Source organism: Lepidochelys kempii, chromosome 8, assembly GCF_965140285.1.
Source record: "Lepidochelys kempii isolate rLepKem1 chromosome 8, rLepKem1.hap1, whole genome shotgun sequence".
Lineage (NCBI taxonomy): Eukaryota > Metazoa > Chordata > Testudines > Cheloniidae > Lepidochelys > Lepidochelys kempii.
Window position 1 is genome coordinate 102,533,142 of NC_136387.1, and position 15,136 is coordinate 102,548,277.

A 15,136-nucleotide genomic window follows, 5' to 3' on the forward strand; every position below is an offset into this window, starting at 1 on the left:
GTGCTGAGAGCCTGGTTTGATTTTTAGTACTGTCAAAGCAAAAACCCTAGCACTGGCTCAGCTTTGACCTCAGCCTAATCTGGATCCTGCTCTTGTATCCCACCCAACTCTGTTTTCTGCTACACATAGCTTTTGCCAGAGCAAGATCATGTCTTTTGTAACCTGCATGAGCTCTTTATCAGACATTATTTTGGCTCCATAGGTTTCCAGATGATCCAAGTCATTCTTGTTACTGCTGCTGAAGCCAATGCAAGGATCTCCGGGCTGGCGTTCCTTCCCAAGAGCCTTTAAATGACTTTACATTAACTAAATCCTGGCGCCATAATCTATAGAGAGGCCAAATTAATTATCTTTAGGAAATTATTTTAGCAAATTCAACCTCCCCAGATCTCCCTCCCCAAAGTTAACGATACTGGGAAATACTAAAGGCTGCACGTCCAGGAGATTCCCTTGTTTTGCTCATTGACACAGGGATATTTCCACCTAGTATACGGCATCCTTTCCTAGAAGAGAACTGAATGTGCCCAAGGAGGCACAGCGGGGGACTAACAGCCAATATAGTCTTATGGCTTTTGACACGTTGCAAGGGAGATAGCGTCAGCCTGTTCCCTAATACAGGACAATATTGCTCAGTCTAGCCAAATGTATAGCAAAGGATGTGAGTAACACAGCACCTGGCTCATACTGGCTCAACGGTGGCTGTACACGGGGGACCAGATCCTCAGATGGTGTAAATGGGCATTGCGTTATCGACTTCAGTGGACCTGCGCCTGCTTATAACTGCTGAGGGTCGGATTCTCAGGCTTTTAGAGCAGCATCTGCCTTTTGTACGCTCGTTAGTTTTAGTGTCATTCATTATGATTTTCTGCATGTAAGTGGTACATTAGCAGTTAATTGCTGCCTCTTAGAGCCTGCCTCAATCTGCAGACCTACAGACTAATAAGGTGAGACATCACTGTGGAATAAAGATGCACTGACTTTATCTCTGCACAGTATAGCTGACAAACTGCCTGAGAGCCCTGCTCCTGGGCCTTTCATAAGCAACATTTGCCCCAGGGGAAAAGAATGAATAATTGTCCAGTACAGGTTTCAGAGTAGCAACCATGTTAGTCTGTATTCGCAAAAAGAAAAGGAGGACTTGTGGCACTGTAGCTAATGAAAGCTTATGCTCAAATAAATTTGTTAGTCTCTAAGGTGCCACAAGTACTCCTTTTCTTCTTTGTCCAGTACAGGATTTCTTGCTCAGTCCTTTGAACATCTGGTATTGGCTGCCGTGCTCTATGGAATCATAGTCTGTCTGAAACATGAGGCATTTATTAAAGGAAATTGCTACAATTACAGACACAAACTGGCTTCCACACAACTTTAGTTCCAACTTTGCCTGCCTTGTTTACCAGCAACCACACTCTAAACACCACACAGAGCCATCTAGTGGCTGAATAATATACCGCAAGTAAATATATTATACTGGTGGCTGTCCGAAACAGGATACTAAACTGAGATGGCCTAGTGGTCTCACCCAGAATGGCAACACTCATGTTTCCATTATGTGGCTGTTTTCTGCTAAGAACAACAACAACAACAAAAGGATTGTCCTCAGACCCATCAAACTCATTTTCGCTTGTGGCCTGTAGTTCAAATGTAGAATTTGAACTTGGAGCTGCAGCACTTAAAAGTCTAGCCTCGTGTACTTTCCTGTGCCTGAGAATGTATTAACATTCAGTCAAGGAGAAATAGCCGTATATATACTGTACATATGCACAATCCGAAGGTAAGGGTGTGCTTTGCTTTAATATATTTTTGCACATAGCCTACAGTATCTGCTTGTTTTCTGACTCCCTCAGAAGCCATGGCGGGATACAAATGTACTGAGATAGTAACCACAGAAAGGAGCTATGTTGCACCATGGAGAACAATGGCAATAATTGACGGAACAGTCCCGTTTGTGAAACAGAGGGGACCCAAATGGATGTTTGTTAGCGATTATACTTGAACACAGGTGCCTGTTTTATTTTCTTAGCTAGCTGTGCATGGGAATTTCCATTCACCCACATTTGCACTGTTAAAAAAAAAAATCTAGGCGTCCCTTTTTTCATCCATAGATCTAAAAGAGATTTACACAGGCAAGTAGGTGTTATTGACCTCATGATACCAACGGGGAAATCGAGGAACGGAGAAACATGTGACTCACTGAAAGAAGTCACGGCCTGGAATAGAAACCAGGTCACTCTCAACTCCCAGCCCAATGTCCAGTCCTGTTGCAGCCATGGCCAGACACATACTGTTGGTCTTAGAAGAAAAAAACAGTCACACAGGGGAACAAAGCCCACCCTTTTCGTTCTGATTGACTTTGCTGTAACTCCCCTTTACATCTGAGCAGGCTGTTAAGAAATATCAGTGTCTTCTATGCTTGTACTGATACAGGAATAGTACAATGCCCAGATACCGTGGCGATGGGCCTCTTACACATCCATGTAAACTCTGCGGCGGTGAGTGCCTTTTATCAGCTGTCGTCATCGCATCTTTATCTGAAGTCGTTCATGCTCTGTTATGCTGTTGCTGAGCCTGCCATGCTGACCAACAGTCTCATTGTTTCTTTGTACTTCTCTGTCTGTCTGTATCCATCTGTGGTCTCTTGTCTTATACTTAGAGCAGGGGTGGCCAACCTGAGCCTGAGAAGGAGCTAGAATTTACCAATGTACATTGCCACAGAGCCCCAGCAATATGTGAGCAGCCCCCCATCAGCTCCCCCCGCCCCCTGCCCACCAGCAGCCCAGCCAATCAGCACCTCCCCCTCCCCGCACCTCCTGATCAGCTGTTTCGTGGCGTGCAGGAGGCTCTGGGAGGGAGGGGGGAGGAGCGAGGGCACAGCTGGCTCAGGAGAGGGCCCGGAAAGGGTGGAGTGGGGGCAGAGCCAGGGGTGGAGCAGTGAGCACCCCCATGGCCCATTGGAAAGTTGGCGCCTATAGCTCCAGCCCCGGAGTCGGTGCCTAGACAAGGAGCCGCATGTTAACTTCTGAAGAGCCGCATGTGGCTCCGGAGCCCCAGGTTGGCCACCCCTGACTTAGGCTGTAAGATCTTCGGGCAGGGACTGTCTTTCTGTAGCTCACGAAAGCTCATGCTCAAATAAATTGATCAGTCTCTAAGGTGCCACAAGTACTCCTGTTCTTTTTGCGAATACAGACTAACACGGCTGTTACTTTCTGTTCTGTGTTTCTACAGCGCCTAGCACAGGGAGTTCTCGACCATGGCTGGGGCTCCTAGGTGCTACCGCAGTACAAATAATAAATACTAATCTACAACGTGGTGATTACAAAGTCAGATGCGGTAACGTTTGCAGGTTTCCTAGTGAAAAACAGAGAGTGTAACTCGTATCGCCACGTTCTGGGCCTGACCAATGCCAAGGGAGAGGTTCCCACTTACAGCCATAGTGGTTGGAAGGGGCTGTAGACCGTGAGTCGCGTGAGGATGTGGCTGAAATACACAGGGGAGAATGCTTCCTCTTCACCAGCTGAGGATCACATACACTTCAGCCCATGGCACTGGGCTGCCACCCCCTCTGGTAAGAGTATGGCTGCTGAATTAGTTTATTACTGAGAGACCAAGAACCAACATAGAAACAGTTCAAGTACCAGAAGGTAATTCATTCTTCCTTTTATAGAAATATGTGCTGTGTGTAGACAGACAGCGAGGCTACCTCTGAACTGTGAGTTAGGGGTGTGATTCCCCGGCGTGGTCACAAAAACTGAAACTGGACGAGTTATATTTATGTTACTGTATGGCCTAGCGACCTTGATAATGAACCCAGGCCCCGTTGTGCAAGGTGCTGTACACACACAAAACTAAAAGACAGTCCTTGCTTTAAAGCACCCTTCTCTCTCTTCTTGCTCCCTGTCTGGCTCTTCCCTCCAGCCCTTCCCAAGCTAGGCCCTGTCAGCACTTAAACCAGGAATTGCCTGGTTCTTCTCAGATGGGTCTCCACCTATAATCAGGGGCAGCTTAGCCCCAGGATCTCCAGCCTATGGGGCAAGTCCCCCCTTTAGAGCACCAAAAGCCCATTCGGAGTTAGGCCCATACCTATGGTTAAAAATCTGGGCCTTCATTTCTCTGGGCCTCAGCTCCCCATCTGTAAAATGCAGATACTGATGCTTTGCCTCTCTTTTGTTTAACGTAAGTTCTCAGAGGTCGGGATGGTGTCTTACTGTGTCCAGCAACCTGGTACAATGGGACCTGTTGGTGCCACTGAAATCCGAATAACAAAACCAAACAACAGTCTGCTGCAGTTTCAGCAGCAAACCAGGTGAGCATGGCAATTTTGCTCTGAGATTTTGAGCCCATTCCACAGGAAAGTCACACCATTTTGGAGTGCAAGACGGAGTAAGAAGAAGGAGAACATTTGCACGAGCCCCCGGAAATGAGAGCGGTCAAGGTTTTCTGAGCTCTGCTACGGACCTTCGGTTTTGGAGTACCCCCCCCCATGTTTTTTAAGCTTAAAAACAATGCTTCATTTCTCTCCCTTCCTCATTCTCCTGAAATCCATAAAACTATAATTAAAATGTCATCGTGAGACTGCTCAATATTTGTCAAAAGTAGGATTGTGGCAGGTAGAGTTTGGGATCCAGATTCCAAGTGAACGTAAGTCTCCCTCACTCCATGGACTTCAATGGAGTTATGCTGATTGACACCCGCAAAGGATCCGGCCCTGGGATTTTTAGTTTTCTTGCCCATCTCTGAATATCTAAGGGGCCAGTTGAGAGGCACATTTTCAGCAAGCTGCTTGTGGATATCATTTTGGACTACGGCAGTCAAAAAAACCCAAACCTTGATTTTTAACAAAGGCTGCGTACCCTCGTTTTCTTTTTCGTTAAAGAAATGTCCATTTCAATTGATAGAATGTTCCCTTTAAATGGAGTAATAATACTTCATGTCTTCTATTTATCTCATTGCAGCTTTTAACTGGTTGCGACTCCGTATTTATTGTTCACCCAACCATTCCACTTAGGGAAAATGCCATTTAATATGCTCCATAAAGAAACTTTACCCATTTGGCTCATGGTGCAGTTAATTTGCATCTCATTACCATCTCATTAGATTTATGGCTCCGATGGAAGCTTTCCACCCTCCCTGTTACCCTGTGCTTGAAATCTACAGGCTTTCCTTAATACAGAGCGTCTCTGGAATGCTTTTCCTGTAGAGTTTGCAAGGTAAAATGTATTCAGAGTTGGCAAGATTGCATACACCCAAAAATGGGTCTAGAGTGAGGAAATACAGAGGCTTAAATACATTGCTGATTATTAGATACAGTCCCATTTATTTAACTAAGATTTGTGGATTTACAAACCAAACTCCTTCCCAATTTCCAGTCCATCATTTTCCTTAATCAGTACTTTGGGCCCAATCCTGCTCCCACAGACATCAGTGGGCTCAGGCCCAATAAACCAATGCTATTGTTTCGACTCAGCCACCCTTTGAAAGTAGCAGTAAGACATCTGACAGGGCAAGTGCTTGCATTCTGTGATCAGACAAATTCAATCTAGGCAGCCACCGCACCACTGAGCACGGGCAGGATCTTAAAATATTTTGATTCATTTAATTTCTTGTGTCTCTGGTGATCATCTGCTGGTGATTGTAGCTGCACACCTCTGCCCCTGAAGAAGCAGCTGTGAAACTGGTGAGCATCATAATTCAAATGGATCTATTATCTTTGCGCTTTCTCCCCTATGTAGCAAGTGTAATTATAATCCAATTAATTAGGTGCTCTGTTGATTTTGGTTTTGTTTCTCCACTATCAGTCTATTCCACACAAAAATAACAGCTACAAGCCCTTCGGGGTCTTTCCCACTCATACTGACTCTTCAGAAAAGGATAATAAAGTTAGACAGATATTTTGTTCTCAGAACGATATGTCCCCAGTGATGTTTAGTCACAGGATGCTACAAAATTGCAACCAAGTTTAGCATCCTCTTTTGAGTCGGTACGATTTGATTTCACCTCCTGTTCTGCAGTGTGGATGCAAATATAGTAGGTAAAAAAAAGGACGCTCTCCTACAATTCATGGGTCACTTAATAAAAGAAAGCTTACCCCCACTGAACATGTCTTAAAGAAAGAGGCAAAAACAAATATGATGGATTTTAAGAGGAATATGTTTCACATGATGTATAAAATTTAATAATAGACCCAGATTAGCCCCAAATACTCAGAAGGTTGCACTAGGAGTCCTATTTGCTTTCCTTGTTCACTCAGAAATCCTGCTGCGAGCTTTGGAGGGCCAAGGAATCCAGGATCGGCACTTAATCGTGTAACGCTTTGTGTTGGCATAAGAAGAGGCATAGCATTCTACAGCACATGATTATCGCTACATCCAGGAGGTGAGAGCACTGGCTCACCCAGGGAAGTGACCCAGTTAAGGGAGGGAGGGCAGTAGACAAAGCAAAATAAAATTGCAAAACAACGGCATTCACGAATGGTCAGATTCCTTTTTTCTCTCTTTCCATTTGTGCTTTAGAAGTTTCCTATCCAAGTCCCTAGGCCCCTTAGCAAATCCTAAAAGAAACCCAGACAAAAACTGTAGGATCAAGTCCCCCAGCTTGACCATCTCTGCACAAACCACTCTCATTTCTCCAAATAGACCACTTTGTGTAATGAACTCATCATAAGCAAACAGCTACCCTTCTCCGCTTAACTCCCCATATTCAGGAACATAGGTGAGGTTTGCCAAGCACCCTGGCCAACAAATCCAGGCTCTGAGGTGTTTAGAATCAAGAATAGAAGTGTGGCTAGGCAGAACGCCAGTCTCTCAATAGAGGGAACTGGTATGTATCTTAGGTGATGACCTGCAAACACATGCATGTTTGTAGTTTACTCAGGTGAGTGTCTGCATGAAGGAGGGGCTTTGACTGTAAGCATTTTGGGGCAGGGACTGTGTCTTGCCTAGGTCTTGATGCAGTGTCCAGCAGTAGGTTGACCCAATGGGCAGAGTGCTCAGGAAACCTGGGTTCTATTCCCAGCTCTGGTACTAAACAGCTGTGTGACCTTGAGCAAAGCCCTTCATCTCTGTGCCCATATCTCCTCCCGCCTGTCGCCTGTCTTGCCTGTGAAGACTGTAAGCTCTTCATGGCAGGGGCAGCTTCACACTGTTTGTCTGTACAGCACCTAGCACAGAGAGGCCCTGCACTTGAGTGGGGGCCTCAAGGCACTACCACAAGATATAGTCATCGGAAAGGTGCTCTGCTCTCGCACAAGGCCTCTGGATCTGCATATCAAATAATAATAACGGAACCTGCGCTCTGCAGCGTCTAGCCATGACATGCCTGCCAGTTCAAGATCTTCAGAATGAGCTGCTTTTCCTGGCTTAAGGAAGCTCGGTAACGCGCCTGCCGCATTGCTTTGTGTGCGTGCGAACAGACGTTCGTTTGAGGAGCTGGTGGGATCTTCGTTGGTAGCCACGACCCGCATAAGAAAGAACAACCTTTCTTTCCTAAACCAAGTGCTGTGAAAAAGGCCTTTCAAAAGTGGGTGGAGGAGGGACGGCCAAAGATAGCTCTAAGGTATGTTTCAATCTGCATGGTTCAGAAAGGAAGGAATTTTCAATCTCCGCTCTATCATTTTCGATATCATTAATCCTGAGCACTCCATTTTCCATGCTTGCCCGCCCAGGCCCTGAGAGTGAGCGACACATAAAGTGACACATATTCATCACTTGGCATTCGGCAGCGTGAAGGCTGTAATATAATATTAGTGTTGTGTTATCACCGTGTCTTTCTCTCCAGCCTCAGCGGCGGGGACGGTAGATGACATGAATCGATCACCTGTGACATTTTTGATTTGGTGTCACTTTCCCCATTTCTGCCATTTGTTTTGGCAGTTAAGAGGTAATTGTGGGACATTAGCATGGAAAAGGCTGACTTTCCCCGCAGTTTTCCCAAGCCGTAATAGAGGGATGTGTCTCTTTTGTCTTATTTTATGGGCTAAGAGATGCCGACGAGAGTGGGAGACACATTGCGCCTCACTGGGAATCTCCTTCAAAGGCTGCTTGGTCTCTGTTTTGCAAACATGCAACGGGATCATGGATGTATATTTGTGGTACAGGTCTCTGCAGCTGGGGCTGCACATTTGCCAGGTCACTTAAAATGAGGACTACTGGCAAGACAGGAAGGATGATCTAGTGGTTTGGGTGCTAGCCTGGGCACTCAGAAGACCTGGCCACAGACTTCCTGTGGGATCTTGGGCAAGTCACTTATCCTCATTTTATAGAGGGTGAATTGAGGCACTGATAGGCTCTGCCATTGGTGTTAGGCACCTAGAATCATAGAATATCAGGGTTGGAAGAAACCTCAGGAGGTCATCTAGTCCAACCCCCTGCTCAAAGCAGGACCAATCCCCAATTAAATCTTCCCAGCCAGGGCTTTGTCAAGCCTGACCTTAAAAACTTCTAAGGAAGGAGATTCTACCACCTCCCTAGGTAACGCATTCCAGTGTCTCACCACCCTCCTAGTGAAAAAGGTTTTCCTAATATCCAACCTAAACCTCCCCCACTGCAACTTGAGACCATTACTCCTTGTCCTGTCCTCTTCTACCACGGAGAATAGTCTAGAACCATCCTCTCTGGAACCACCTCTCAGGTAGTTGAAAGCAGCTATCAAATCCCCCCTCATTCTTCTCTTCTGCAGACTAAACAATCCCAGTTCCCTCAGCCTCTCCTCATAAGTCATGTGTTCCAGATCCCTAATCATTTTTGTTGCCCTTCGCTGGACCCTCTCCAATTTATCCACATCCTTCTTGTAGTGTGGGGCCCAAAACTGGACACAGTACTCCAGATGAGGCCTCATCAATGTCGAATAGAGGAGAATGATCACGTCCCTCGATCTGCTCGCTATGCCCCTACTTATACATCCCAAAATGCCATTGGCCTTCTTGGCAACAAGGGCACACTGCTGACTCATATCCAGCTTCTCGTCCACTGTCACCCCTAGGTCCTTTTCCGCAGAACTGCTGCCTAGCCATTCAGTCCCCAGTCTGTAGCTGTGCATTGGGTTCTTCCATCCTAAGTGCAGGACCCTGCACTTATCCTTATTGAACCTAATTAGATTTCTTTTGGCCCAATCCTCCAATTTGTCTAGGTCCCTCTGTATCCTATCCCTGCCCTCCAGCGTATCTACCACTCCTCCCAGTTTAGTGTCATCCGCAAATTTGCTGAGAGTGCAATCCACACCATCCTCCAGATCATTTATGAAGATATTGAACAAAACCGGCCCAGGACCGACCCCTGGGGCACTCCACTTGACACCGGCTGCCAACTAGACATGGAGCCATTGATCACTACCCATTGAGACCGACAATCTAGCCAACTTTCTACCCACCTTATAGTGCATTCATCCAGCCCATACTTCTTTAACTTGATGACAAGAATACTGTGGGAGACCGTGTCAAAAGCTTTGCTAAAGTCAAGAAACAATACATCCACTGCTTTTCCTTCATCCACAGAACCAGTAATCTCATCATAGAAGGAGATTAGATTAGTCAGGCATGACCTTCCCTTGGTGAATCCATGCTGGCTGTTCCTGATCACTTTCCTCTCATGCAAGTGCTTCAGGATTGATTCTTTGAGGACCTGCTCCATGATTTTTCCGGGGACTGAGGTGAGGCTGACTGGCCTGTAGTTCCCAGGATCCTCCTTCTTCCCTTTTTTAAAGATTGGCACTACATTAGCCTTTTTCCAGTCATCCGGGACTTCCCCCGTTCGCCACGAGTTTTCAAAGATAATGGCCAATGGCTCTGCAATCACAGCCGTCAATCCCTTTAGCACTCTCGGATGCAACTCGTCCAGCCCCATGGACTTGTGCACATCCAGCTTTTCTAAATAGTCCCTAACCACCTCTTTCTTCACAGAGGGCTGGCTATCTACTCCCAATGTTGTGATGCCCAGCGCAGCAGTCTGGGAGCTGACCTTGTTTGTGAAGACAGAGGCAAAAAAAGCATTGAGTACATTAGCTTTTTCCACATCCTCTGTCACTAGGTTGCCTCCCTCATTCAGTAAGGGGCCCACGCTTTCCTTGGCTTTCTTCTTGTTGCCAACATACCTGAAGAAACCCTTCTTGTTACTCTTGACATCTCTTGCTAGCTGCAGCTCCAGGTGCGATTTGGCCCTCCTGATTTCATTCCTACATGCCTGAGCAATATTTTTATACTCTTCCCTGGTCATATGTCCAACCTTCCACTTCTTGGAAGCTTCTTTTTTATGTTTAAGATCCGCTAGGATTTCACCGTTAAGCCAAGCTGGTCGCCTGCCATATTTACTATTCTTTCGACTCATCGGGATGGTTTGTCCCTGTAACCTCAACAGGGATTCCTTGAAATACAGCCAGCTCTCCTGGACTCCTTTCCCCTTCATGTTAGTCCCCCAGGGGATCCTACCCATCCGTTCCCTAAGGGAGTCGAAGTCTGCTTTCCTGAAGTCCAGGGTCCGTATCCTGCTGCTTACCTTTCTTCCCTGTGTCAGGATCCTGAACTCAACCAACTCATGGTCACTGCCTCCCAGATTCCCATCCACTTTTCCTTCCCCCACTAATTCTTTCCGGTTTGTGAGCAGCAGGTCAAGAAAAGCTCCCCCCCAGTTGGCTCCTCTAGCACTTGCACCAGGAAATTGTCCCCTATGCTTTCCAAAAACTTCCTGGATTGTCTGTGCACCGCTGTATTGCTCTCCCAGCAGATATCAGGAAAATTAAAGTCACCCATGAGAACCAGGGGGTGCGATCTAGTAGCTTCTGCGAGTTGCTGGAAGAAAGCCTCATCCACCTCGTCCCCCTGATCCAGTGGTCTATAGCAGACTCCCACCACTACATCACTCTTGTTGCTCACACTTCTAAACTTAATCCAGAGACACTCAGGTTTTTCTGCAGTTTCGTACCGGAGCTCTGAGCAGTCATACTGCTCCCTTACATACAGTGCAACTCCCCCACCTTTTCTGCCCTGCCTGTCCTTCCTGAACAGTTTATAACCATCCATGACAGTACTCCAGTCATGTGAGTTATCCCACCAAGTCTCTGTTATTCCAATCACGTCATAATTCCTTGACATCACCAAGACCTCCAGTTCTCCCTGCTTGTTTCCAAGGCTTTGTACATTCATATATAAGCACTTGAGATAACCTGCTGATCGCCCCTCATTCCTAGTATGAGGCAGGAGCCCTCCCCTCACAGACGTTCCTGCCTGTGCTTCCTCCCGGTATCCCGCTTTCCCACTTACCTCAGGGCTTTGGTCTCCTTCCCCCGGTGAACCTAGTTTAAAGCCCTCCTCACTAGGTTAGCCAGCCTGCTCGCAAAGATGCTCTTCCCTCTCTTCATAAGATGGAGCCCGTCTCTGCCCAGCACTCCTCCTTCATGGAACACCATCCCATGGTCAAAGAATCCAAAGCCTTCTCTCCGACACCACCTGCGTAGCCATTCGTTGACTTCCACGATTCAACGGTCCCTACCCCGGCCTTTTCCTTCCACAGAGAGAATGGACGAGAACACCACTTGCGCCTCAAACTCCTTTATCCTTCTTCCCAGAGCCATGTAGTCCACAGTGATCCGCTCAAGGTCATTCTTGGCAGACCTGTGTGCTTTCAAAGCACCACCAAGGGCCTAGATACAATTAGGTACCTTTAAAAAAACGGATCCCGAGGCCCAAATTATCAAAGGTATTTAGGTGCCTCACTAAGGGAGTTAAGTTCCTAATTAGCTGTGAAGATCTGACTCTAAATGACTTGCTCCAGCGATCTTGCAGCAGAGCAGAGAACTGAACGCAGATCTCCCGAGTCCCAAACTCAACCCCAGGAGAGCATCCTTCAAAAGAAATGACTAAGAGCTCCCAAACCCAGAGTATCATAAAGCGGAAGCATTGAGCGCAGGAGAGATGTTATGGGGCAAAATGGCAGCTGGGGTAAGTTGTCATTGCTCCACTGACATCAAAGGTGCTCTGACGATTTCCACCACCTCAGGATCTGCCCAATATAAGTGCTAAGTCTGATTAATCATTGAGAAGCTGTTTCTGATCTCACATGAATCTGGAATAACTCTCCGCTCTCACTAACACTATTTTGGGCTCTGATTCTTTTCTCACTTGTTTTTACACAAATATAGCTTCATTCGCTTGAATATTTACACATCCATTCTGACTCATATGGAGACCAGAATCTGGCTCTGTGTTTTTAATCACAGCATCTTGGTTAGGAGCATCAGGATCCTGACTAGGGTAGTAAGGCCCAAGGGTCAAACCTGAGGCTCAGAGTAGCATAGTCAAATTCCAGGCCAGGGTCAATGCTAAGGATCAGAGTCTGGGTCAGGTTTCAAGTCGAAGCCAGGAGTTTAAGAACAAGTGAGCAGAAAAGGTCATACCAGCTACAGGAGAACTACAGTGCGGCCAGAAAGCTTCCTGGAATGCCCCTTGGGTTTATTTAGGGCAGGGAGGCTGCTGCCTGTCAGACCCCATGAGCGAGGACTATGTCCTCAGCGGGTCATGGGTGGTGAGCACAAGTTGGCTATAAGTTGCTGTTGGGTAGCACCATGGAGCTGTCCATTATCTGGAAGTTTTGCAAGCCCAGATTCAAGACCTGCTACGCCTTACATGAGGGCATCATTACATCCATATTGAGTGAATGATTGTTACAAATAAGTGTGTGTGGAGGGGGAAATCCATTAAGGAAAACTGGGGGGAAAAATCACTTAAAATAAATATAAATTAACCTTTAAAATACTTGAATCCAGAAAGTGAGCATCGCTCTCCAGAAGTTTTCTACCAGGGTCCCAAACCCACCCCCCCATAAAGTCCATCAGTGAGGTAAACAAAAGTGTTTAATAAAGGCGTTTTCAATAAGCAGCAGAGCAGAGAGCTATTCATTTGAACAAACTGATTATCGGAGCAATCTTGACTATGCTATAATATGTATTCAGTGAAGGACTGCTGCTCTCAGGCTGCGATATTTGGATTTACTGCCATAGCTAAACCTTAAACACAAAAAAAGTAAATCTAGAGGGCAAAGAAACCAAGATTTGTGTTGCAAATTCAGTACGCTGCAATTCCTGAAAAGGGATTCAAGAAAGTCCCTTGGCTGTGTTTTTCCTACTTCTCACTTTCCAGTCATCAGGAAATACTTGGTATCATCATTGTAGGAGATGGGACCTGATTCAAAGCTCCATGAAGTCAATGGGAGGCTATCCTTTGACTGCGATGGGCTTTGGATTAAGCTTTTAATTTGTAGGCGGTGGGAAATAACTATAACCAGCTCCAAATCGATAATATGCGCATTTAAGGAAATTATTTTTTCCACCAAGTTTGTTGCTCTAGCTATATCCAGGAACGTATGTATGGGCTCCACCTTAAAACAACAATAACCAATAAAACAACGCCAAGCCTAATTTAATACATCTGGTTACATTAGATAAGGTGAATTTATAATATAAACCTTCATGCATCAGGGCATGAACCAACCGCTTGTTTATCGGGGTCAGGAAGAAAGTTCCCCCATGAGCATAATTATCCATGACTGGGTTTCTTGCACCTTCTTCTGAAGCAGCTGCTCCTGGCTAATGTCACAGACACAAACATGGGATAGATGGACAAGTGGTCTGATCCTATATGACAAGTCCTATGTTGGTATATTCCTAATAATCTCTGCCCCAATATCTTACAGTCTAAATAGGTAAGGCAGAGAAAGGGGGAAAAGATGATCCTCATTTTGCAGATTGGGAATTGAGACATAGATCCACAAAGGTATTTAGACTCCTAACCGGGCCAGTGAGATGTAGGTGAAGTGCAGGTAGCCACATGGAGATGTAGGTTGACGTTCACTCCCTTAGGCCTCTTTCAAGATCCCAGAAGTAGAGACCGAACCAGCCTATAGCAGAGGGCCAAACTAGACAACCCAGTCTACCCGGTCTCCATGCCCTTGGTGTTGCTCTTTGATGAAGTTACTGTAGATGTAACTCATTTTTACTTCAGATGCTTCAAACAAAGCTGCACACATTAACCTAGTCAAGAGACAAATTGCTCCCCATGTCAATTTCCCATTTAAAAGGCAAACTAGATTTGACAGAGTAAACTGAATAAAGATTTGGATCGGATAATCCAGTAAAAGCTAATTACTAAAACAAAATGAGACACTGAGACACAACCTCCCAGCCCGCCCCCCTCCTCCTGCCCCCACCTTCTAACAAGACTCATTTGATGAGTTCTCTGCTTCCAGTATTAGCACTTTCTCTCAAGAAACACAAGCTATTAACTTCTTTTAACAATTTATGATGTTCAATAAACTGATTAGGAGCCCATGGTACATAATTTAAAACCATTTGGATGTCCTGTGGCCATTAAAGAGAAAGCAATGAGTTTGAGCAAACCCTGCTAATTATAGGCCTTGATGACTCCTGATTAGAAATCCTAATTAGGTGTCCTAAGTAAATCTTTTCTTGTTTTTAAATTTATTGTCTTCAGCTCTTCACCTTCCTTATTAGATGAGGTCAGGAAAGTAAAATAAACCCTCGCCAAGTTGGTAATTGCTTAGCTTCATGAAGTGAGCCCATGACCACATTAATGGCTATCACTCCTTTAAAGCAACGTACAGGATGCTACCATAGTGGTTTTCAACCTGTGTTCCGCAGACCCTTGGGGGTCCACAGACTATGTCTAAGATTTCCAAAGGGTCCGTGCCTCCATTTGAAATGTTTTAGGGGTCTGCAAATGAAAAACGGTTGAAAACCCCTGCGCTATATGTTTGCAAATAGTGACTGCTTCTCTTTTAATGCATGACATTTGAAGCGGAATCGTATGGTTTCCTTTGGTTTTGCTCCCTTTCTGTGCTATTTATGAGAGCCTGTCAAAAAATAAAAAAACGGAGGCAGTGGTAGAGGTGGGGGGAAGGGAGACACAAACATTTTCCCCTGGTTTTCGTTGAATTTTGAAACTTAATTGAAATGTTAAAATTTTTAAAAATGGCCCTGTTTCTTATTAGTAGAAAAACTATTTTACAATAAGCTTTGTGAAAATGTTATTGATTTTTCCCCCCATCCAACTCAATAATTTGATGAGATTTTTATCGGAGTTTCAATATGTGAAAAAGTTTGACAAGGGTTATCATTTCTCTCTGATGAATGAAGAGGC